Source organism: Epinephelus fuscoguttatus, linkage group LG12, assembly GCF_011397635.1.
Source record: "Epinephelus fuscoguttatus linkage group LG12, E.fuscoguttatus.final_Chr_v1".
NCBI lineage: Eukaryota > Metazoa > Chordata > Actinopteri > Perciformes > Serranidae > Epinephelus > Epinephelus fuscoguttatus.
In genome coordinates this window covers 7364565-7391014 of record NC_064763.1, presented here as the reverse complement: position 1 = coordinate 7391014, position 26450 = coordinate 7364565, and the positions used below count along the sequence as shown (strand labels likewise).

General features: G+C 39.3%; 1 protein-coding gene across 1 annotated transcript in view; it reads left to right on the top strand.

Annotated features, from left to right (window-relative positions):
• Window positions 1–26450, top strand: part of ntm (neurotrimin) — a 651113-nt gene that overhangs the window by 7320 nt on the left and 617343 nt on the right. The gene's annotated exons all lie outside the window — the stretch shown is intronic.

Sequence of the window (26450 nt, the reverse complement as noted above, 5' to 3'; positions counted from 1 at the left end):
ATAAAATTCACAGGCCAATCATTTATTTTACAGGCCAATAATAATAATAAATCCCCTTTTGTTTCACATTTGCATGTGTTTTATTGCATGTCACTGATATAATAAGGTGTTATGTTGAATACAAACTTGAAGAGGTCAGAGCAAAATTTGGAGAAAGATTATTGTAATGTAGGCCCTCAGCATGTGCATAAGATTCTTCAGGTCTAGGGCTTTTATTGTGAAAGGTTAGCACGGAAGAATTAGTGAAACTGTAGTGTGCTGCTGTTGGCAATTTTGGAGGCAATAAAGAGTTTGCCATCTTGGTTCAGACTACGGATCCTCTGTGTTATTATTCTTGTGTTATTACTAGGGATGCACAATAATATCAGCACGTCATTGGTATCAGCCAGTATCGGCTTTAAAATGAACCATCAGAATCAACAAACATGCTTTAACTCATTTTGCTTATCGGCCAAATAAGTTATGTATCGGCACATGGGATATCGGCAAAAAATCCAGTATCGTGCATTCCTAGCTAGGCTTGTGCCGATTTCTGGTTTAACCTGTTTGGTCCGGTTTAAGAGCTCCACCCGGTTTAATTCACGTCAACTGGATAAACCGGAGGAAAAAAAAAAAAAAAGCTTTTCACATCGGCAGTGTGTCAAGGGACTATGTTCAACTTATCTTGCGTTGTAACATGCATTATGACAACTTAATAAGGTTTATGTTTGTTTATAAATGAAGTGGAGGAGCCTACAAGTGTTTTGTTTAGTTTGTCTCAGAGGCTTCAGAGGGACTCTGCAGCTCTGCTCCGCTCAGCTGTCAGCTGCTGCTGCGAGAGATCAAATTTCATTGGGGGCGGGGAAAAGTGCGAGGGAGTCAGCAGTCATTCAGTTTGTTGCCCTAGTAACCCGTTTCCACTGAAGAAGTTCCTGGTACTATTTGGGGGGCTGGAACTACTACAGGAACGTCCTCTTGCTCGGCCCTCTCAACCGCCGTGTCTCCACTGAGAGAGCGGAGTCGGAGGAAGGTTCCTTGGTGTCCTTCTGCTTCTTCTTCTTCTTCTTGTGTAACCTTGTGTGTGGAAAAATAGCTCAGATGCAACCCCTAGTGGTAAAATTAGGTATGTAATTCTATATACATTTATATATTCGACATTTGGCTTTAAATCAAAGTGGTTGGAAAATTTTCAAACCGGCACAAGCCTAGCTATTACTATCACTATGATACTTTAGTGCAGTAGCTGATTTCCTGTAGTGCTTGAGAAGGTCAGTTTTGCTGCATCGTTTAGATGGCCATAAAAAGACATCTGTAGTGTCTGTATGGATGTAGAACTGTTACCCTACCATACTCTACATTAACCCAAGTTTTCTGTATGTCAGTTACAGCTTTATTTAGAAATATAAATACAGCATGCACAACCAATTGCAATGAAGTGAACCCGTGATTTTTGGGGCCCCTGGGTCCAGGGGCGGTTGCCTGCTATGCTCAGTTGATGATCCAGCCTTTACCCCAGTTGAAATGTTCTGAGGACAGTGACAGCTGAGTGCAGGGCCCAGTCTGTGTGATGGATCTGAGTGATGCTTCAGTGACACTACTGATGGTTGTTTTTAGTGGGAACTGGGGACAAGTCAGTGGTATTTTACAAGGTTGGAAAAAAATGTTACAGGGCAAGTGCTCTTATACTATGTGACTCTTGAATTCAGATAGACAACTAAAGATCCTATATTTTATGTTTTCCTACCAACAAATGGTCAACTTTTGAATAAAAAGTGAGAGCCGTGTTATGTAGGTAGACAGAACAATAGAAATACAACCTCTCCCATGGTTGCATTGCATTCTGGTCTATTGAGTCTGCTGTTACAGGTAAAATTGGTATTTTTGCTTCCTCTATAGGCATTGAAAATATCTCGATGTGACATCCATGAAATAAGAAAAACACAGACCCAAGCAACAAAATATAAGATTGATCACCAAGTGCTTTTTATACAGTATGTTTTCTTTTCCCTATTGTTGTTCCACAGCTTGAGTCAAGAGGTTGCCTTGAATATGAAACTTTTTTTCCATTAAACTTCATGGTGCTGCCCTTTTCAATAGAATATTAAGGAAATTAGAACCATTATGAGATGATGAGTGTCTGTAACTGACAATTGGTACTCCACAGATGTGAAATTGCCACTTTGCCTGTTTCATGGAAACAACAAGAGGCCCTGTTTGTTTTCTGAAAAGGCAAATTTCAAATTGGATGTAATTGTTATCCAGTTGTCTTTTTCAGTTCTGTGGTGGGAAGCAATTTCCATGTTGCATTCTATTTCTGTATTCAGCATTGCCTTTTTATTTGTGTGTGTGTGTGTGTGTGTGTGTGTGTGTGTGTGTGTGTGTGTGTTTGGTAATTTTCACAGACTCATATCATAAATGAGTCATTTGTGGGTTGTAGAAAGTTTGTTGTAAGAGTTTAATGGAAGCCTGATTGATTTACTCACACTCAGTTTGGGTCAACAATCAATTTGCTGCACTGGAATTTCACTGAAGGCTTTCAATACTGAGGCTGCATTGTGTAAGGCATTGACAATTCAGCAAACAAAGAAGGAAAACAACAAATCTCAGGAGAGGCTGAGAGAAAAAAAGAAAAACATATTTCTTGAATATAATTAGATTATTACTGTACTGGTACTGTATGACATTCCTAATGTAGAACATGACAAGAGGCCGATGGGGAGACAGAAACAGACAGATACACTGACTTTCTCCAAGGGGAAACCTCTGAAATGTTGATATTTGAAATGCAGATAAACATTGCCCGGTAAATCTGTCATGGGCAGAAAGTGCAAGCAGAATCATTTTTTTTTCTTTTTTTTTGTTTATTTTTCATACTGCAGGTGATGGAAATGTGCTGAATAAAGTACTTAGTTTGCACATGGCTTCGCTTTCACTTCCTGGCTATCAAATAATGCTCTGTCATCACACAGTAGCAATACCTTCAGTTGCACAAACGTAAAGAGCTAAGCTTATTGAGAAGCTTTCCTCCCCCACGTAGTTTGCCAAGTCCCAGTGAAGTGGTCATGTGACTTGGTGGCCATCAGGGACCTTGCCAGGGAGGGCTGATTAATAAGCAACTGGGATAGTGACTTCAGACTGTGTCCATTCACCAGGTTGTTGTGTCTGAGGAATGCTGCCTCCTTGAGAAACCCACAGTTCACACTCCGCACTGTTTGTTTCTAAGTAAAAAGCTTTACAGGACAGCCGTATATACTGTATATCTAATATCTAATTATATTCAAGGACAGCTCTTTATATATATATATATATATTTATATATATATATATACACACACGCACGCACGCACGCACATACACACACACACACTGTATATATAAACTGTATACATGCGTGTGTGTGTGTGTCTGTGTGTGTGGTGTATGTCCTTTGGGTGAGGGAATGCCAAAGGCTCTTTAGCAGAGTTCCATGAAGCACTCAGAGTTTCAAAATCTTCCATTGTTTTTTTGACTTTTGACACAAAGGAACAATATTTTTGAAGAGTTTAGAGGAGCTAAAGTAAAGAGGAAATGGCTGAGAGGCAAAGATTCCAAGTTACCAGGCATCTCACAAGCTATTCTTGTTTGTTAGGAGAATTATTTATGAAGCAGTTACAGTATATGCAGCAGCAAGTTACGTATTTTATTGCCACTTTATGTCTCTTATTTGCATAGTTTAACATATAATCTGTTATTTAGGATTTTTTTTTTTTTTTTTTTTGGTAAAGCTTAAAACAGGAAATGTGATCAAAATGATAAAGTAACAAGCAGGAGGAGACAAAATACTTTCACTGTGACCTCTAAAAAGAATCAAATAACAAACTGAATCAAAGCGGCAAGCAGCGATGAATGGGCCTTTGCACTTTCCCACATGTTCGAGGTACTGGCGGGATGCCAGATGACACAGCTGTGCATTTCTGCAGCCATCCCACACTGGATGCATGAGTTATGCTAAACCAAACTAAGTGTGTTTTGTGCCCAAACCTTACCAGACTTACCAGCTCGGTAGGGTTTTGCAAATCTTGGGTTACTTTCTAGCCACGACCCAACAATGTTCCATGAAAACTTAAAACTCCTCATTGCAAAGGCCTGAAGTTTGCACTTGCCAAATTTAATGTTGATGGGGTTAAATCTTTAGGAAGTGTTCATTAAAGTACAGCACCTGTAAATAGTGAAAAATGCCCTTAAGTTAAGTGTGTTCTTCAAAATGGCTGACTTCCTTCTGGTTTTTGGGTATAGTTTCAAAGGGATTTTTTTTTTAACCTGGAGATGTTACAATTACCTACCAAATTTCTAAGTGAAATTAAAAGGGGCTTTTACTTTGAACACTGTTGGGGGTTGCAATTTGTCAAACTTAAGCCCTAGACCCATTTCAATTTTCACCACTTCTGACATGTGTACAAAGTTTCATGAGTTTGCAAGCATGCCCAGGCCCTAAAAAATTTCAATACGCTTCATACTTCCTTTGGTGCTCTGGCCTTAATTAGCAAAGAGTATAAAGTTAAGGTGTTTTTTAGTGTTTTTTTGTCATTAAAGAAATGCAAAGACTCCTCAAGACACAGGCCAAGTTCCTGTGTCCTGCTTGCCAACTGCTCATTAAAGTGAACGGGGATAGCCCTGAAGTTAGCAAGCAAAGTTAGTCTCCCATTAGAACCAGACCGGGCTCACTTTAAGGTCCAGTGTTTAGGATTTAGGAGTGGTGACGCAATGTGGTCGAGCACATTGCATCCATTTTCAACAAGTCAAAGGTCCATTTATTATAGTTGGTAAAGCCAGCCACAAGCGATAATACTGTCATATTCAAAACAACAAAATAAAAATACATAATATAATAAAATAAAATAAAATACCATTTCCATTTTGACATAAATTCAAATAAATACTCAAATAAAACAAAACCTTTCAACACCTTTCTTTTCTTTTTGAACTTGGAACGTGCCATACGTTAATGTTCTCATAAGTGGGTGTAATATGTAGAGATGCCATCTCGACTGTTTTTCTTCGTTTTGCTTTTTTTAAAGTCTATATTTTGCTTTACAAAAACGTGAAAAAGCAGCTGTGACCAAGCTATCACGAGGTGAGTAGCATTGTAAGCATAATTAATAGCGATATACTTCAGTTTGTCTGTGTGTATTTGTATGCAAGCGGGTCTGCTGCGGTCTGCTGACAGTCCAAAATGGCGGCGGTAGGACAAAACCATGGGCGAGTCTGTTGCTATGGGGCGTTCTATTGAGCTTCGCCTCTTGGTATCCATGCTCTTTAGTCACGTGTTCAGCTCACGGTCCGCAAATAGACGGCAGCCATTTAAGGGCCACTGCTTTAGTGTATAATTACCTGAAAATAAGAATTTGTTTTATGTGTGCAGAATTGTGTTTTGTCCCATTAGAATTAGCTGTTCGTATCTACACAGGGAGCTGGTCCTTGTCTACTGCCATGTTTCTACAGTAGCCCAAAATGGACAAACCAAACACTGGCTCTAGATAAGGCCATTCATGCTTTCACGTTGGCAGCCTTATTTAGTAGCCCTTTTATGAGAAGCAGCTTTGGAAAGACACAGATTTTTAACTAAAAACTGCTTTATTTAGTGTTTTTACTGGTTTAAATCGCTTGTTTCGGAGACTAGGAGACACTTTGCCGATAATTGAGTTCCAGGTAAAAACCTCTTGAATGTTTGGATCTGAAATTATCAAAGACAAAAGGTGAGTACAGATTAGCAGGTGCTAGATTAGTGGCCTGTCTCCAATATACCAAACAGCATTCGAAAAACACTGATTTGTAATGGGAAACTGCTTTATTCAGTGTTTTTACTGGTTTAAATCACCGGGTCTGTTGGTTTTGGAGAGAAAGAGACCTCTGTGGGTAATTCGATTTACAGTAAAAACCATGAGCATCCGGATCAGATATATCAGATATAAGGTGAGCACATATTAAATTATCAGAGAAAATAGGTGAGCAGACTGCAGGATACAACCTCCCGAACAAGGAGGAATTCTAACCAGGAAAAAGTTTCAGCTGGTTCCAATCTGCAGTCTTCACTGCTAGCTGCCACTAATTTCCCCTAAATCTTACAGACTGGACCATTAAGGTGGACCAGGCAGATGGATTCTCATTGTGGTGACAGTCTCAGCCACTTCTAAACAGATAATGGAGAAAATTTATTTTGCTTTTATTAGTACTGTAACTATTATTTTTGGTTAAATTATTGTGATTGAGTTAGTTTTTAAGTGAATGTCTTGTGTAAATTTGTTAATTGTGTTTTTATTTAGTCATATTTCTATGTTTAAGTATACTTCAAGCTGTTACAGGTTAATGTATTTTTTTCAATTTCAAGTTTGAATTTGTCTTTGCAATATAAAAAGCTGTTAGTTGATGTTGTTGTCTATTCTTTTGTGCTTTTTTTTTTTTTTTTTTTTTTTTTTTTTAATATAGCAGTACAGGCAGCGTTTAGGCACCTACCTAAAAAAACATGTTTTAACACCAGTATCAGAAAGTTGTAGGAACCTGCAGTGGCCTAAATGGCACTGCATGGTGAAGCATTAAATAGAGCCAAAGCCAAATGCAATTTACTCAAGTAGTTCAGTATAACTCCAGGTCTTTGTATTTTTTCCGATTGAGATGTGATGCATCTCTGGAACACATGCATCAGGTATAGTGACCTGACAAATCAAAGCCTTTTGTCTCACTTCAGTCCTGTAACAAATAGCTTGCCTTGAGTAAGATACTAAAGTGGTTTAACACATGACCTGTAGTCACAAGGTATAAAGACAGATGCACGAATGCTGTGAAGAGAAATGACAAAAGGGGTACAACAAGAAGTCATAGAGGAATCTCAGTGAATGACAGTGTTTATCTTCCATTTGTGTGACAATGCCAACACAACTGGGTGAAGTACTTTGCAGCGCAGGGATATTTTTTATACCTTTGAGTTTTGTGAGGAATTGCTGTTGCCTGTTTCATCACAGCCAAATTTCACTCATCAGAGCACATGCATGTTGGAGCAGTTAGGAGAATCTGAGAAGATCAAGCCATGGTGTTGCAGTGTTGGACTCTAGACACTGGAGCTACTGCAGTAGTGTTTTTGATTGCTGATGCTTGCACTGTGGGAGTGAGAGTGTTTTGGAGCTCCACATAAGAACATGGGTTCTTATGTAGAAAGTAGTACTTTGGAGGCCAGGATCCCTAAAATCAAGAGGAAGGAAGAAGCATCTCAAGCCAGCCAGACAGAGTGGCCAGAGGATAATGAAACTGTTGAAACAACAGTTTATCTAGTAAGACACAGAATGCGTACAGTATAAATTATGAATGATATCCCCACCATGAACCCTGTGATGAACAAAAGCAGCTTTCTGTCTCGCTATCTTACTCTAATTAGTCTTTTGTTTCCTTTTTGTGTTTTCCTGCTTATAGAGTGACCTTCCTGCGATATGGGAATTCCATCGTCTGTATAATAATCAGCTTACCTGTGTTTCTTGTGTCTTGAATGGGAAGTAGCTTCCTCTTGTGCTGCAGATATCCTTCTCCCCACTACCGATACAATCAACCTGTTTCGGCCTCAGATTCTTTCCTAAATCCTCCATATGTTCTTTTTATCTGCTTTGAAATCAAGGGGAGGACACAGACGTATAATTTAGGTGAGGAGGCAGTAGATACCTATATCAATCATACTCTGTCACCTGCCCAGATCCTTGACATCAATACTGTGATAAGGAGGCCACTTGAGACTCGGCCTGCCCTCATGCATTAATAGCGGGGAAGTGTCTCACAGTTGGGGAGTTGCTGTGTATTGGGGATGCTTAACTAGTGCAGTAGTATGGTAGTCATTTTGGAGCAGATGGTAGACTTAGTGGTTAGCAAGCACATGGTCTGTGGCATAATCTGTGTGCAATTATTGGGGGCTTGCCTGGGCATTTGTGTGAAGCACAAGAGATAATATTTCAATTAGCGCTATCATTGATTGCGCTGGAAGCCCCTTGGCAAAGGCCTCTGTGGTGGAATCTGAGAGTGTTAATAGGAAACAGCTGAGCCTCCGGAGAGCAGGAACCTTCTTAAGAAATATAGTTGTCATTTTTTTCCCCTCTAGAACAACTCAAACCAATTGCCAGAAAAAAATGTTGCCATTGTACGTATCTGCAAACCACTTATGTTGTTGCATGTTATTGTGTAACAGATACATTGAAACTCTGTTAAAAACAAAAAACAAAAACAAAAAAACAACAACTGCATTTCATGTCTCTCTCCTGGCTGGAAAAGCAGTGATGTCTCAGTAAAAACAAGTGTCTTTCATGGCATTGTTGTGGCTGGACAAACAGTGTAGGGTCCTCAAAATCACTGAGAAGCCACTGGAAACACAGCACTGACTCGCTAAAAAACAACTGCTTTTGTTGTTGGGCTCGAACAACTTGGCAGGCGTCTTGCCTAGGTGTCACGCCATCCACCATCCCCTCCATCCCACGATGATCAAGTCAGCTCATATACTATGTCACTTCAGAAACCTTGGTATAATATGTATTAGTCTTTGGCGGTGTCAAAGTATTACAGTATATGAGGGTATTTAGACATCCAGAAGGTATGATTTTCAATATCATCAAATATACAGACGCTCCTCTCTCTACTGAAATACAAGCATGTGCCACCAGAGGTCAGTCTCTACTAGTAGAAAAGGCAGCTGAGCTGAGAAAGACGGTGACTGTGAGTGGTTGGGATAACATTACAGGACTAGTCGAAAAAATAAATGGCTCTGCCCCCTTTGTGAGTATAGTCACATATAACTTTATCTTGAGGTGACTTCTTCCAACGACAAAAGCAGTTACTTAGCCGCTTAATTTTATTCTATACATCATTTCTGTTCAGCCCACTGATGTGTAGCTATCAGTGAACTTATCTATTCATTATTCTGTGCGCCATAATTATTTAAACCCATCAAGACTTGTGGAAGTAGCAAATTGCATGTTAGAAACAAAGCATTGCAGGCTAGACATACATACAACAATGACTGTCACGAGCAGCTCAGCTTTTAATAATTAAAAAAAACAAACAAAAAGCTGTCATGTACTGTATACCCTGATGAGATGTCAGGAAGGTAAGAAGGTGTGAAAAAGTAGATACCACCCAAGCCTAATGTGTGAAATGTGCAAATGCAATGTATTCATTGTTTGCAGAAATGTGCAATGCCTTCATTTTATTTTGGCAGCTGGGCTGGAAAAAACTCATAGTTAAGCTGCAAGGATGTTCGACCAAATTCAAAACTGTAAGCAGCTCATCATTCCATTATCTCACTTCTGTTTCTGTGTGTCTACTGAGATGATATGTAACTACCTGCAAACAAAGGTGACACAGTCCTCCCAGCAGAAGCAGGATGCTTCAGGACATCTAGGTATTAATTCCAAATTTCCCACTGGGGGAGGCCAGAGCGTGCTGATGTTATCTGAATCGTTCCCCTAACCTTGTGATTGATGAATGCAAAGTTAACAGATCGATACAGCTGATATAACTTAAAGCACCCCTGAAAGGACCTACAGGCTGTCACACGCTCACAAAGAGCTGATAAGAAAGACAGAAGAGAGGAGTTATGAGCCTTAGGAAGCTTTGAATTTCTGTTTGTTGTTCATGAGTGCATGAATTTGCAGGCCCACGTTCAGGATATGTAAACTCATGAATATTTCACCAGGATTTTAAACTGGGATTTTCAACATTATGGATGTTATGACAGTCATGTTTTAGTCTTGAGTGATTCAGCTGAAGAAACAAAGCACATGGCATCCGTAGACCCACCCTGTGTTTATGAATATTTATGAAAAACCGGTTGGCCAAGGAGACATGCTGTACGACGTTGTAGACGGAGTGACGAGACGTGCATCCGCAGCTCGCATCTGAGAAAAGTTGCTTTCTTGGCATCTGGGCTGGGGTGTTGTGGTTGTGAGTCTGCACTAAAGTAGCTATTTAATTGCAATCACATCAGCAGCAGCTGTCTAAGATGAACCCTGATGCCATTTAACAGGTTGATTAGAGCGAACACACGGAGCTCAGTGAATGTAGCGCTTTCAGTCAGTTTGTGCTTCCTGGTGGTAAAGCATCACTCACGACCAACTGAAGCTTTAATGTACCTAACTGTGCTACAAGTGCTCTAATTCAGTACTTTTGATCACTCTGACATGGTTTTTTATGCCTCTTTGCTGGCGATAGCCGTGGCTGGTGGCATTATGTTTTCTGTCTGTCCATACATCCATACTTATATACGTCCCAGTCTCATGAACACAATGCCTCAAGAATGCTCAGAGTAATTTTCTTCAAATTTGGCACAAACGTCCACTTTGACTTATGGATGAAATGATCAGAATTTGGCCATGAAATGTCAAGATCACTGTGACCTTGCCTCCATTGCCTTCTTGTGAACATGATATCTCAAGAGGGCTTTTCGGGAATTTCCTCAAATTTGGCACAAACGTCCACTTGGACTCCACTTGGAATTAAACTGATTAGAATTTGAATTAAACTGATTAGAACTGGATGGTCAAAGGTCACTGTGACCTCACAGTTTTTGGCCATAACTCAAGAATTCATTCGCTAATTTTGACAAAATTTCACACAAATTTCTAAAAGGGTAAAATAATGAAGTGAGGACATTTTATATCCAAAAGGTCAAAGGTCAACTTCCTTGTGACATCATAATGTTCTGTAAAAAGATTTAAAAGTTGGTCTCAAGTTTTAATGATAGTTATAATATGTTTGTTCGACCAAAAATAACTATCTTGTTTTCATTCCTTTAAGGGTAATTTTGACTTGTAATAAGAATAATTCTGTAATACTGTAATATGTGAAACTGCAATATCTTCTGAGACAATTATAATACTGTGAAAATCTCATAGCATTGCAACCCCAGCCATAACTCAGGAACAGAAGGGAGACATTTACTCAGATACTGAACCGGAGACACTAATTTTGGGTGTCCAACTTGAAACTGTGCTGACTGTATAGATCTAATGTGCTGTCACATTGAAGATGTGTGGGAAGCGTCCATATTTTAGAATATGTAGCTTCTCTGCAGCATCATCTATACTGGAAGTATTGTCAACTAACATGGCACATATGAGTCTGGACAGACATGTAGGTAAACTGTTAGCGCAGCTTGACTGGTTTGCAGAGGTACACACCTGTGAGACAGTAATTAGTAGTTACAAATGTACCATCCACTGCTGTCTACAATCTTGTCTTGGTGAAGGTGTAATTGTTAATTGTTTTATTTGTTTAAATGATCCGGTTCGTGCAATGAGAATCAATAGTTGTCATATATATCCTCCAGCTCAAAACGAGTGTAATATCGTTATTTGGTCAGATTTTCCTTTCCAGTATTTTCACAATAGTATTTAATACACTGGGGGCACAAAGTGTGAATAACAAGCATTTTCTTGTCGGAAAAAAATAGAAGAATATATCATTAGCGTGTGCACTGAAAACAAACTTGGCAGGAAAAGTTTAATATGACTGTTGTTTCAGGACTTCATTTACAACCTAATTCTCTACAAAGCTCCTTGCATTGCTTCAGACTTTACAATGCTCATTAAATTTCATGGAAGCTTATGTAGGCCTGCCTTATAATTAATGCTCAACGCTTGAGTGGCAATCTTAATAGTCTTTTAAATGGTCAATACAAAAATGAATGTTTCTCATTAATCAAAATCCCATTGCTGTGATTTCTGCTAAGCCATTTCCATAGCCTTGCTATAACACACTCCTCATTTAGGCCAAAAACCCTTTGTCCTAAATTGGAAAATCACTTTGTTTTCCCTTCTCATAATGTGAAAATCTTTTGGGGGCTAGAAACTACAGTATATTGTTGTTCTGAAAACCCAAAGCATGCTTTCAGTTTGAAAATAAGCTTTAATGATCAATCCCTGCTTTAAAAAAAGCTTCCTGGCCTCTTTCCAAATCTGCAGGAATCCTACAATTCCAAATGGGAGTGCAATTAAAACAGTCATAAAATCAGTGACTACTTTGTGATTCTGCCCTGATCCAAGGCCAACACTCATTTTACAATTTTAGAGTGGTTCTGTATTCATACTGTTCATTATTCCACCTCATATGAGAAAACAACAACCCAACCTGTGTGTCATTGCCCCCACTAACTGGGAAGATAATATGTTTCCAGTTACCCAGTTGTATTACAGTGGTTTTGAACTGGGGCAACCCTTACAGGCAGAGCTCTTATTCAGGTGGCTTTTGGGAAAAACACCAACAAAAAAACTAAAGCATCCTTGCAGGGACAGCTAATGCAGTGCCCTTGTCAACAGCACACATGCCTCTTTCCCTGCCCATACTGACAATACATTAGCAGCTATTAGCCTGAAATACAACCAAGGCACTAGAGCTGGACCAAACAGCATAACTTGGTATTTTCTGGCTGAATGGCGATGTATGATATATATATATATATATATATATATATATATATATATATTTTTTTTTTTTTTTTTTTTTTTCTATAAAGTGGGGGAAATGTTCAGTTGTGAGTGAAAACCGCGTGGGAAAAAATAGATTGTGATTAAAATAGAATGCAAAGAAACGGTTTTCTTCCCTGTTTGACAGAGACACAGCTACAAAAATATAATGAAAAATGTTATAAAATAAATAGAAGGGCTATATGCTTTTTTCCCCACATATCACTGGCACTACTATACTTGTAATTGAACAAAGAAGCTCTTGGTTGACTGAAATTCTACCTACTTTTTGACCAGTGGATTGGTTGATGGGGTTAAACATCTGCACAGGTTATTTTAGGGGTTAACTACATCGCCAAAGTGCACCAAGTGCACTCTAACTGGTAGCAGTGTTTGTTCACCAAAGTTTTTTTCCAGTCACAGAGCTAAACATTAACATTTGCCCAGGGCAAGTAAACTTTCTGTTCAAGCAAGTGGAATGCCCTGAGTGAAATTTTAATGTGATCTCCTAAGTAATAATGTCCAAAAATAAACTCCACTTTTCCAGCTGATCTGCTGTGTGAGTCTGCCTCACCACTATAGTGTTGAACAGGATTGATGACAAAAATCTGACAAACCTGACATTGCTAATGTGAGAGAGTGACTTACTGTTTTTAGCCCAGAAGCTAATGTTAGCCATCCTGCTGCTCCAGCAAAGGCTCTGATCCTATTCCTTTCAGAAGGTTTGTGATCCAACTTTAAACTGCTGTGTCTTTTAGGAGACATGGGAAAATAAATCCATAATGATAAATCCAACACTGAATATCTTCTTTGATTAGCCTATACATCCGTTTTTCCGATTAAAAATAAGAGTTGAAAAATGTTTAGTTTTGGGTAAAACGCTGTGCTCGTGACTGTCACCAGCTGCCCAATCACAGTGGAGAAGGAAACACAGCAGACCAAATGTCACAGAGGACAAACACAAGCACTGAACAACAGCTGTAGTTGTTGTTGTTGTTGTTGTTATTGTAGACATACAGCCTTATGAAATTAACACCAGCAATTGACCGACCAGTGAGAATTTGGTCAGACAAGAGCATAACAACTGAACAGTAAACCGACTGAGCACAGCTTTACAGCCCTAGGTGCTACAAAGATTGACAGTTTTGTAGAACGGGCCACAAAATTGTAGCATGAGTATAAAAGAATCAAGTACTTGTAGTTTGAGACTATTTCAATTCTGTGTTAGGTAGGGCTGGGTATTGCTACTGATTTCCTGAAACGATTCGATTTCGATTGAAGGGGTCCTGATTCGATCCGATATCGATTTGACTGGTGATTTTTCAGTAACAATACCACATTTTTGCTAGAACTAATAGCTTAACATTTACAAGGAATTATTTTTTAAAAGAATACATTCACAACAGGATTAAAACTGAATATTTTATAACTAAATGTTTCTAGAGCGGTCAAGTTATCCTCACCTCTCTGTCTCTAGCATCTTTATTCTGTGTTTGTGTGCGTAAAAGTGGCGCAGCAGCCAGGACACACAGACAGCAGGAGGAGACGCTGCAGCATGATAATAAATTACACCCAAATGTAAAAAAGTAAGCTAATAGTTACAGATAAAAGAGCCGGTGACGTCGGAGCTTCTCAATACTGTGGTTGTTCATAACTTAGTGCTGCAGCTCGTTTACTACCGGGGAGATTAACGGGGTAAAAGCTTCACACATCCGTGGGAAAAAGGGCATACTAAAAGATCGATCTCGGATTTTAGGGGTCATCCCAGTGAAGATCGATTTGAATTGGATGAATCGATTGTTTTAACCCAGCCCTAGTGTTAGGGAGATTTTAAAAAGACCTTGGTATTTCAAGACCTTTCAAATGAAGGTCAACAAGTCAGAGTCATGTCTGATCCATGTTAGGGCCTTGAACCTGTTGAGGGATGGATACCGGACCTTTGGGGACGTACTGTGGTGTCCGGCATCAGGGCGTTGTTAGTGGATCCTTTAAGTCCTGTGGGTCGTGATCAAGCAGCAACCTCCAAGGCTGAAAAATGAAGCCCGTGCTGAAGTGCTAAAAACTGCAGTTCATGCGATGGCCACTTGAGGCTGGCTCCAAAACAGAGTTAATCCCTGTAGACCCCATGCTAGATGGCCAACTACTAGGGTTGGGTACCATTCATAATTAAACCGATACGGTACCGGTACCGGTATCGGTATCTGGAATTCGGTACCGGTACCAAACGGTACCTTATTTCGGTACTTTTTGAAGTCTAAACTTCTCAGTTTCAACATTTTATTGAGAACATTTAGGAACAGTGCTGCACGTTAAGTTTTGTCTGCACTTTTTTTTGTCGCCATTGTTGCCGAGTCTGAGGTGCGAGTCATGCACTCTCGCTCTGCCTCCACCTCAGGTACCGGAATTTGGCACCAATTCATTTTAAGTGAATTGGTACTCGGTAGTACCGATGTGAATCGGTACCAAGTACAAAAAGTACTGAGTTTCGGTACCCAACCCTACCAACTACAGCAGAAATAATGTTTACAGCCTGGTACAAAAATGATTTTGGTCTCTATAGCTAATTTCAACATTCATAACAACTGCACAGGGGGTGAATTTTTATAGAACTCACTTGTTAACATTTAACTAATGCTCAAAATTATGCATATGTGTGACAGGCTGTCTGTGAGGCGTCGCTGTAGTCTATGAGTCAGATCCACCCCTTGATCCTCCACAACTCCATCCTCTTGTTCAAATACAAATACGGTCACTTCTGTCTCCATAAAAAAAACAAAATGGTCAGCTGAAATGCCAAACTTGAGGCTTCAAAACAGCAGTTCACAAACCAATAGGTAATATCAGGGAAGCTATTACTTACACAGTACTGTGGATGTGAGGTAGGGTACCTGCACATCCCTTGAATGCCTGATCAGATTATAATCTGGGGAGGCCAGGTCTTCGCTTGAGCTCATTGTCACATTCCTTGGGACATTCTTGAGCAATTTTTGTGGTGTGGCACCACACATTGTCCTACTAGGGGGGTCACTGCTATCTGGGAGTGGCGTTGCCATGGGGGGGTGTAATTGGTCTGCAATGGTGGTTGGATGGGTGGTACATGTCAAATGGCACCCAGATGAATGTCATGACCGAAGGTTTTCCAGAAGAACATTGCATTGTAATGAGATGACTGGCGTTATTCACTTCAGTTGTCAGTGGTTTTAATGTTGTGGCTGATAATTGTACATGCAAACTATCACACTGTTTTAGCTTGTGTTCCTCAGTGGTGAAAAGCAGTTATTTACTCACATTAGCTCCCTCAGGATGCTGTCAAGTGTTTTCAACACCATATGCTTTCATTAAATGTACAATTATGTGTTTGCTTTCATTTTCTAACTTATTACAAGACCACAAACCTTTTCAAATAAAAAAAAAAATACAGGTGACCAATAGGGCTGTCAAAAGCACCAAGAAATTGAGTTTGAATATTTTCAAATTAATTTAGTAGAGTTCGAATAATATTCCAATTTATTATTATTCATTTTTATTTATTATTATTATTATTATTATTTTTTTACAAAAAAAAAACCCACAAAAAAAATGCTTATTGCTTTTGACAGCCCTAGTGACCAAGCAAATTTATGTCACCTTTTTTATCTTACACTGTAAACCCTAAAATCGCTCACTCTATTTTTTTTGGAAACACTTAAAGCAGCTTGGAATAATAACTTTATGTTTAGTTTTTGTGTCAAGTGAACATGAAGTTTTCATTTTGTTTTGACATTTTGGGACATTTGTGCTGACTTAACTTTAAAGTTTTGTGTCATAGATGGATTGGGCTTTACAGTGTACGAATGTTTTCCTTGTTTTTCGTCATTTCTCATCACCATAATGAGTCTCGGTTTCAGGAGAAAAATACATGCTGTACAGTTTTGGACCTGAAGAAAAATTCATCAGCTTTTCTTCTCAGTCATATATTGTAATATGTCTGTTCAGCTGTATCAGCCAGGTTTCAAGTGTTGTTCAAAAAAACAAAGCGAAACACATGCATCCAATTTCTGAAAAATGGAGAGCATTGCATTGAAGAATGTTCAGAGGAAAGGCAGACTTGCATCAGTCTGGTTTTACTGACCAGCCAACCAGCACAGCTCCACTATTCTTCTTCCCTTTTCTTTTTCTTCAGTGTTTTTGTTTTACAGCAAGATCACAACATACTTTTGATATTTAATACCTGCTTCCTGTGATTGATTCAGAACTGAAAAACAGCCTGTGTACTGACTTTAAAGGATTTGGGGTTTTTTTTCTGCATGTTTTCTTTTACATAAAAATATTGAATAGAAATACTCTGAACAGAACATATCATCCCTGACTCCTCTCAAAGACACATGAAGGACATACTTTCTGAAGACACGCCCAGGAACTGAGAGCTGTGCCATCTCCTCTAAATGGGTGACTTGGCTTATTTAGCCACTTAGCAGATGCAATCTAAAATCCAGCCTCAAATATTGGCCTCCAACTGCTCCACCTACTCCTCTGGCTTACCTGAAGCCATCTGTCGAGAGGCTGCAAAAGACCAATAAGAGACTCTTGCTCACAGACTGTCTTCTCTTTCATCTCTTTGTTTTGCAGTATATTAATTGCACACCATACACTCACATATCCGGTGTGATCTAGATACTCTCTTTTCCCAAATCTCCAATCTCTTCTCTATTTCTTAACAACTTAATTAAGTTTTTACCAGTTAATAATGGGAGCAGGAGAGTTTTGCAACAGCATGGATGTAGACAGATTAATGCAGAGAGTTAAGTGTGTATTCTGCTAATGGCATCATGTTTGATGTGGATATGTCTGGAGGTGAAATACTGCCATCAGCAATGACATGAGCAATAGAATCTTCACATCTGACCCCTGAGGGGTTTTCTTTCTTTCTTTCTTTCTTTCTTTCTTTCTTTTGTTCCTTTGTGAGGATGAACAGAGAATCTCCTCATTTAGCAATGACATGCAGAGTGCTCTTTCCATTTGAAGTACCCATCTTAGCTGAAAAGGTTACTTATTTTAATTGTCAATTAATTTGGTGATTATTTTTGTGATTTATTGTCCAGTTAACAGAATGTCAGAAAGTGCCAGACCCCACAGTGATTTCTGCAAAGTGCTTGTTTTGTCCAACCAAATGTGCAAAATTTAAAAAATACTTTCCAAAAAAAAAACAAAAAAAACAAAACAAAAACCCAGCAAAGCATCTCGCTTGAGATGCTGGGACCAGCAGATGTTCAGCAGTTTTGCTTAATAAATAACTTTAAAAGAATAGTTCAACACAACACTTAAAGCACTCTCATTTATGTACACTAAATTTGAGTCTATTGCCAGCAGGCTTATAGCTTAGCTTAGCATAAAGACTGGAAATAGCTCGCCTGGCTCTGTCCAAAGGTGTGTGACGGCTCTCTGGACGCTTTGGATGTTCCTTGTTTGTTCCTCTCTTGCAGGTTCATGAACTTGGTTGGCAGAGCAAATGACTGGGAGCACCTAGGCCCAAAGCTCCCAGTCACTAGAAGAGGTGCCACCTTAGTCCTCTCAAAGAGACTCTCTCCATGTACCTTGTGTGGTGTCTTTATCATCCCCCCCATGCCTTTACTGCCATCTGATCTCTTTTTGTGATTTGATATATCTTTTGGTGACTATATCAGTAACTTTTGCTGCATTTTGGTGCCTCTTCTTTTATTTGTCAAGGCCCTTTGAGCTGGTCTTGGGTAGTTGAAAGTGTTATACTCTTTCTTGGCTGGGCACAATGACTTTCTGAAGTCTTCACATTAAGGTTGCCTGGAAACCAGCAAAGACACTGGCCCAGTCAAGAAATAATTCAAGTGGGTTGATGGTAGGTGGATTTTGTTACAGGATCTTGGATTTTGTTAACTTTGAACTAGAGGTTACCATCTGTCATTATCGGTGGAACTTGACTCCGATAGTGGGCGATGGCTGCGTAGCCTCCACCAGTCCTGTGGGGACGTACAGCACCGACCGGAGCTGAAGAGGAGATGGTTGTGTTAAATTGAGCAAAAAGGAGCCTGTGCAGTTCCAGAGAATGAACGTTCCCTCCAGTGTGTGAATGGGTCTTAGTGTACTGTTCTTCATTATCTCTGGTCAACTGCTTTTGTTGTCTTCGCCGCCATCAGCTGCAACCTGTTATAGTTCTATCTGCTGCACAACGTCATACTACACTAGAAGAGCTTTGAAGTGGAAAGCTTTGGCTGCCTGATTTTTTAAGAGACTGTTGATATATTTGCATTTTTTTTTTCCTTTTTGGCTGGACCGAGACACTGGAGTAAATTGGAAAGTCTGTCAATTAGTGACTATAACTGACTGACTAATAGGTGAAGTTACACCATTTGCTGGCTGAATGCTACCACTTCCAGTTACAAATTAGTGCCCTTGTTTCAAATGAGAAGCCTTTTAGCATATCACACACAGTATACAGGGTATATTATATTAGGTTTTGATCTTTTCTTGTTTTTTTCTGGTTTATGAATTTTGGAGAAAGTTTTTTTTTTTTTAGTATTTTGTAAGTACAAAATTATTCCACTCTTAAATATGTTGTTACAAATTACATTTGATTCACAATATACTCAAAAGTAACTGAAATATGTCTTTCAAATAAAATTAACAGAAACAGTGCGGATCTCTGATCACCATTTTGCATGGGAGCTCCTACACAAAGTCAACCTTAATGTCATTGTGTACCAGAGAATCTTAGCTTTACCCATGCTTCCAGTCTTGATGCTAAGCTGTTAACTGACTCCTGGCTGTAGCTTCATACTTAACATGCATGTGAGTGTGGTATCAATTTTCGCATCCAAGTTGTCAAGAAAGTGAATGGATGAACTCATTAAAAACATTAAAGTGTTTTTTTAAGGATTAATACATAATCTGAATTCTGTCAAATGGTCTTATCTACCGTTCATTTAGCATTTGCATAAACAGGCTTTTTTGTATCAGAATTATTAGTCATACTATTTTGGTTGTTCCTGCTGCTGTTGTCTTTTCTTGCAATTATGATTGTGCCAACACCTGTCAGGCTCCTGTTTATCGGGTGCTGATGCTGTTTACAGTCAGTGTTGGCACTCATGTCTCTCACTGGCTGACTTTAGAAGGAACACTGAGCCTTTTCCTTTAAAAATCTTTCTTTTTTTGTAGTTTTAAGTGTTTTGTTAGTGTTGATCACACCACATAAAGGCCATATTTGTGTTTGACTCTGTGGTCGGTGTGTTGTAACTGTTAGCCTTGAAGCCTCTGAATGTGTGTTAAGATTTGGGGCAATTTTCTGTGCTCCTTTAGACATATTAATGGCCACACTTTTGAAACAGTTTATTTTGTTAACGTTGCATAATATCGTGCTCATAGTTACTTAATGCAATAATAGGCTAATTGTTGACTGTGGTTAGGGAAGGTTAATGTAGCTTTACAAATGAAGCTTCATATTGAGTGCTGCTCATTGTTTACAGTGCCAGCTCCCTTTAAAGAGCAGAGACAGAGGCACAGAGAGCGAGAGAGAAAGAGCAGAGGGAGGCAGCTAAAGGAAGTCTCACAAAGCTGGTTTCAAAGATACAGTCGGCCAGGAGCCGACTGAAATATGTAGCTGCCAGTTTTCACACATATAAGTGAGTATTTTTGTCTTTGTAGCTTGTTTAAGTTGCAACTAAGTATGTTTTAATGGACTGTAAAATAATTACATTAGGTTATTTATTATCTACATGTTAGCTTATTTTCTGACTGAGGTACAGTTTTATGATAATGATGTAAACGAACAGTGCTTTGATGTGGTGTTGATTTATGATTTATTCTATTTTTATTTGCACTGTAAAAAAAACCTTTTGGATTAGTTTTTCATCTTAGTCCATAAAGCACACAAGTGTTCCCATGCATGTGAAAGATGTCTGAGTGTGTGCCCGTGTGTGTGTGCATTAGAACAGACTGTTCCATACACGAGCACTGCAGTGGAGAGGAGGCCTTTTTTGAATGCAAAATGCACAATGCATGAATTGTTGTTAGCAATTATTCTAAAGTTTACAGTAGCTCCTGTGGTTAGAGGATTAATTACCCTCCTCCAATCAACGAGAAACACACATTAAATGCAACAGCAGCAAACCATTACCTGTTTTGCCCCTTTCGGGCACCTTATTGGCACCAAAATCATCTGTGTTTCCAAGCAACAACAGCTCTGTCTTGCATACCAACAACACCACATCATGTTGAGTAATTGTAGATGTACAGACAAATATCCTAAACAAGTTATTCAAAGTAACTTTCAACCCATTCAAACTTGGAGCTGTAAGATACGTTTTCAACAGTTACTGGAGACATAAAGAGGATTTTGATTCTATTTCTTCCTCTCTCTCTTCAACCATATTAAGTTGAGCTTTGGTTGAAACTCCCAAAATGTTGGTATTGTCCTTTAATTGGCATGCAAATTCAGGGTCCATTTGCATTAGACACATTAGCTGTCGCTGTCTTAGTCCATGCACCTGCACATGTTTGATGAAGTTTAAGCACTTACCTTTATCTGTCTCCCCTTAGTTTCAAGGTAACCCGACTGAACTGGGTTTTTATAATTCATGTTCAGCAGTGTGGGTCTGCACAGAGATGAGACAGCTTTATTATCTTCATTATCCACAGCAGGATGGCAGATTGTACTATGTGAAAGTTCTTTAATTTTTTATAACCTTGCTCACTTTCTTTAATCAGTACCAGGTCTGTGTTTTAACAATTGATTTACCAAGTTGTATTGTAAATAGAGCTATCAGAGGGATTTATCATGACTTCTGTAAACTATACTTTTACAGTCATGGGTTCAGATCCATATGTGTTAAAGGTCCAGTGTGTAGGATTCAGGGGGATATATTGGCAGAAATGAAATATAATTTAAGAATGTTTTCTTTAGGTTATAATTATCTGAAAATAAGAATGGTTGTGTTTTCGTCACCTTTAAATGAGTTGTTTGTACCTCCATAGGGAGTGGGTCCTCTTCCACAGATAGATAGATTGATTTTTGCGTCACACGCCGACGAGACCCAGTTGTCCGGGCAGGCAACAGGCAGTATGTTACACCGTCGGGCAACGACAGTTAACAATGTCACTGGACAGCGTCGGTTTGAGACGCCACTGGACAACAATATAATTTAAGGACCTGGAAGGCTCCCATAGGACGGGTGAGAGGGGCGAAATTTTCACCCAAACTTTCACCCAGGAGGCAGGTGTTCACTTCCTGTATGAATGTAGAGCCAAACCATGATGTTTTTTTCCCCTAAACCTAACCACATGCTTTTGTTGCACAGTGAAACATATCAATACAAGGTGTTTTACCGATGTAAGTTTATTTTGAAAAAGACTGGATGCATCTTACCAGTAGAAACTGTAAATTTCCTGTGAAAACGGAAGTGTATTTTCAAAAGACACAATGTACGTTTACTCAACAACAGATTCATAGCGTGTAATATGTAGATGTGAAAGTCCACTGACCAAGTCATGATAGGTGATGAGTTGGGACAAAGAATGTGTTGCCCAGAGCAGACAAACCATACACTGGCTCTAGAGAGGGACATTCATGTGTTCGCATTTTTGCATCAGCCACTGTAGTTTGCAGCCCGTCTTTGACGGAGTGTGAAAAACAAAACAAAAACAAAAACACTGATTTTTTAATGTGTAACTGCTTTATTCAGTGGTTTTACCTGTTTAAATCACCTGGTCCATTTGTTTAGGAGAGGAAGAGGGGGAGACCTCTGAGGATAATTCGGCTCCCAGTTAAAACCAGTATGAACACTGAAGAAATGTTAACTTGGATGTCATACTTGGCGCATGGGAGAAGTTTCAGTGAGTTGCTCAAACTCTAGACCCTCAATCCTACACACTGCTCCTTTAACTTTTGTGTCATGTAATCCCTTCTCTATCTCCCATCTTTGCTGCTGCTGCTTACTGAATGTGATGTACTGTAGTAGACCTCAAGTAGCCCTGGGCTGGATTTTTTATTTTTTTTGCAAACAATTTTGTCATTAACCCTGCTCTGAGTGCAGGTTGACTCTGGTAGAGTCAGCTTTCTTCACAGCTAAACAGACTTTTGGTAAAATAGCATAGTGCAATTTCCCACTTCTACTGTGAATCACAAACATTGGCGAGTTCAAGACCTGTGAAAAATACTGGTTTATCAATTTTCAGACACTATAAAAAAAAGTTTAATAGAACCTTTGTGGGCACACATGTATGACTCCTCTAACTCCATGTGACTTTTACTGACTGTGTAGTAGGAGATTCTGGGATTTTTCAGAGATGTACAATAAAGGATTTACGGACTGGTGAGAAGGGTACGAGGGACTCGGCACGTACAAAGTGAAAGCTTGCTCCACCTCCCCGTCATTCTCTTGAGGAATCCTTGAATTTCTGTCTGAAAGTGGAAAAGAATCAATAAAGTTGATCCAGTAATTTATTCACACGGATATTTAAAGTAACTTTTAAAAATGGCTGTTGCAGAATCTGATTTGAACTGTCTCAGATTGGGACAGTCATATCCTTTAGGCTAGCCTGCAGCTATTCGGAAGGCCATGCATTGGTAATGCCCTCTGGGAGGGTGGACACCAGCCGGTGCTATCCATAATTTTTTCTGCTTGAGTGTCCCAGACAGCACAGGGGAAAAAAAGGCGGCGGCACTAGCCTTTAGTGTGTTCATCGAGCTCAATATTGGAGATTGACAGAGGCCTATTTGTTCTCATGGTAATAGCTGCAGTGCTTGTTGCTGTATTAAGGCTGATTGGCTAAAGGTTTCAGCATGTCTGATTTCCTCCCACAATATGCTTGCACTCCTGTCTCCCTATCAGCAACTGTCAGCTGAAACCCATTCAGAGAGGCACATAGTCTTATCATAAATGGTGTAATGCATCCTCATGGTGCATGCTTTTTGTGTCGCTTTTTCCCCACTCGGTGTTCGCACTCCCACGCAAAGCAGATACGGTGGACAAGTTCATTGGTATGTACGCAGCGTTCTAAAATAAGGCAAGCCCACACTGGGATCATCAATAGGCTGACACAGTGTTGTGGTGGTGGAGCCGTGAGGTTAAAATAATATCTAAATCAGGAAATTTCGGGAAAGTGTGAGACTGAAATGAATCACTCCTGTCTCATAGCATTTTCTGCAGCACCTCTTTGAAAATCCTGACACGCTGTATCTCTCCCGCCAGATGGTGGGTCTCTTGGAAGTTGTTTTCACAGGGGTTCTTTTTGCTCTACAACTAGGTACCACAAGCACTGGGAAATAATATTGCCATTAGTATGCAAAGAGATGCTAAGGCCTTCCTTTTTCTTTCTTTTTTTCCATAAACCTTGGGCTCGTTTGCTCTGACTCATTGTCAGATTTCTGCCTGACCAAAGTGGGTAATTCAAATGAGGCCTTCTTATGGGGCAAAAAATTGCAACATTAAAATCAATACTGTATAATATCTGCAGTTATTGTAGTCCTACTCTCTGTGTTGTATCTAGCCTCCCAGGAGATTTTACACTCATCATGAAACATGCAGTATATGACAGCGTGATTTATACAAAATTATGGGAATAAGAAGGCGAGAAGCAGCGTTTGATAGCAATTTTTTTAACACATCGTATATGGAAATGTATTTCTTGTCAGAGTCCAGGGACAGACCTTTTTCTGTACAAGAAAAAAATGTCAGGGCTGTTACCTTATTTTTCTAATAACATGGCTCACTGTCGAAAGGTGAAGAAACAAGGTTACACAAGAAGAGAGGAGAACAGGGACAAAAGCAAAGCAGGGGATTACACCAAGAAAACCAATATCATGGTCAACAAACGTTAAACCATTATGTGGAGATCTATATTATATTGTCATGGTTTGGGTCATCTCTATCCTTCAGAGGGCAAGTAAACACCAATAAATGCTATACACCTTTTCTGAGTGAATGCCTTTATCTTATGGTGAGGAATTTCTCTCCACACAGTAATCCTGTCTCTGCAAGGGGAAAAGAGTTTACATGCAAATATTCTAATGAACATGAAAATAAGCAACATGCCTCTGCAAGATCACAACCTTCCATTTACTCTACCTCAGGCAAAAAGTTTCTGGAAGTTGAACCAGATCTGGCAACACAACCTGCACACAAACTGTGCAAAGTAATTTCAGCAATCATTTTGATGGAACCTTTATTTATCTGTGCAAAAAAAAAAAAAAGAAAGAAAAAAATGGCTGTATGCTTCATGCACTGAGAAAGGATCATCAGAGGCATTTTCTGCCTGTATTTACACATGATGTGTTCTGCAGTTTCATCATTCCAGTTTAATTACAAATTGTTGGGACATCTAGGTGGACCAGTGGTCTAAGAAGCACACAGTGTAACCGCAGCAGCCCTCGTCCCACTATCTTCCCCCGTGTTTTCTGTCACAGTCTGCTGTCAGATATCAAATAAAGCCAAAATTGCCAGAGAAATGTTACGAATGCATCACAGGCCTTCATGTTAGTCTTGGTGTGACATGGAATGGCAGGTAGTGACAGAACAATGAGATGCTGTAGGACTGCTCGACAAGTGACAGCAAATGAATAAAGTGACTTTTTCAGCTTTTTTGTCAAACTCCCACATCTCAGCATACACTGTATATATTTATAAACTTCACACTGAGTATCATTTTATTGCATATAAATATCCCATTACTTCTTTGACAGAAGTACAGTGTGTAGCATTTGGTGGTGGCCTCACTTTGTACCTGCAGGTGTAAATACAAATTCCATCTTTGATCAAATATTCCCCTTCTCCCCTTAAAGGCGCAGGTCACCCCAAAATGCAAAATACATTTTTCCTCTGACCTGTAGCGCTATTTATCAATGTAGCTTGTTTTTGTATGAGTGTATCTGCGACACTCCCTTCTGTTTGCAGATTCAGATATTCTAAGATCAGAACCAACCAATAACCCAACTCAACAAGCAGCTGTAGGACGACATGCAAGAAAGGAATAGGAGCAATGTGCAAGATATGTCTGATTTATTTACTAAGAGATCCTAATCATGGACCTTTACTGTTGTCTTGTTGTTCTGTGTTTTGTTTCTACGTTATGCTGTTAACTGTACTGTAGTGATGTTACGATACTGGAATTTCTATCTTTGGTGCAAAGTTGAAATATTTTGATTTTCTACACCATGCGAGAAAAATCGACATTAAGGGAATAAATCTTATTTTTTATTATAAGATGTATAAGTATAACAAGGCTATAACATGACAACAGACACTTTTCATGGTTAGTAACAGAGACCAGTACAATGACTGTAAACATTAACAGTAAGAGAGAGCAAAAGAAGTGAGGTGGTACCAGTGTAATAATACTGTGGAAAATTAGAATTGAAACTGTTTCATATATTTAGACTTCATATGTATTGATAAATATATTGATATTTTTGACAGTGCTACTGAGCTGTATGTTTTCTAAGTTCAAGTCAAAGAAACTTGCCAGGTGTTGGAGATATTGGCTATAGAGATGTCTGCCTTCTTTCCAATATGATAGAGCAACCAGATCTGACTCCAAAGTCGTTGAATTAAGGTGCTTGAGCAGTGACTTTCAGTGTCAGACGAGAAAAGCTTTCCTTTCATGTCAGCATGATACATGCCTGGTCGCAGTTACAGTTTAACAGTGCCCAGCGGTGTCAGGGGGAAACTCGGGAGGGAGGCCGTTGTTTTCTTCACCTATGATTGTAAAGCCAAACCCTGTTATTTTTTCCTTAACCCAAACGTGCTTTTGTTGCCTAAACCCAACCACGTACATGTGTTGACTAAACATAACTGTTTGTTGTCGAAGGTAAAAAAACCCCGTTGATTCGCAGTGTTGTACTGACGTAGTGCATTTAGAGAGATGTGTTTTGAAAACAGACAATACACATAACAGACTGAAGTTGACACAGTGTCCCTGGATGTCAACAACCAACGCACCCAGGGTACCATATCTTGACGTGGAAAGTCCATGACCAAATGTTCATACTGTATGTGA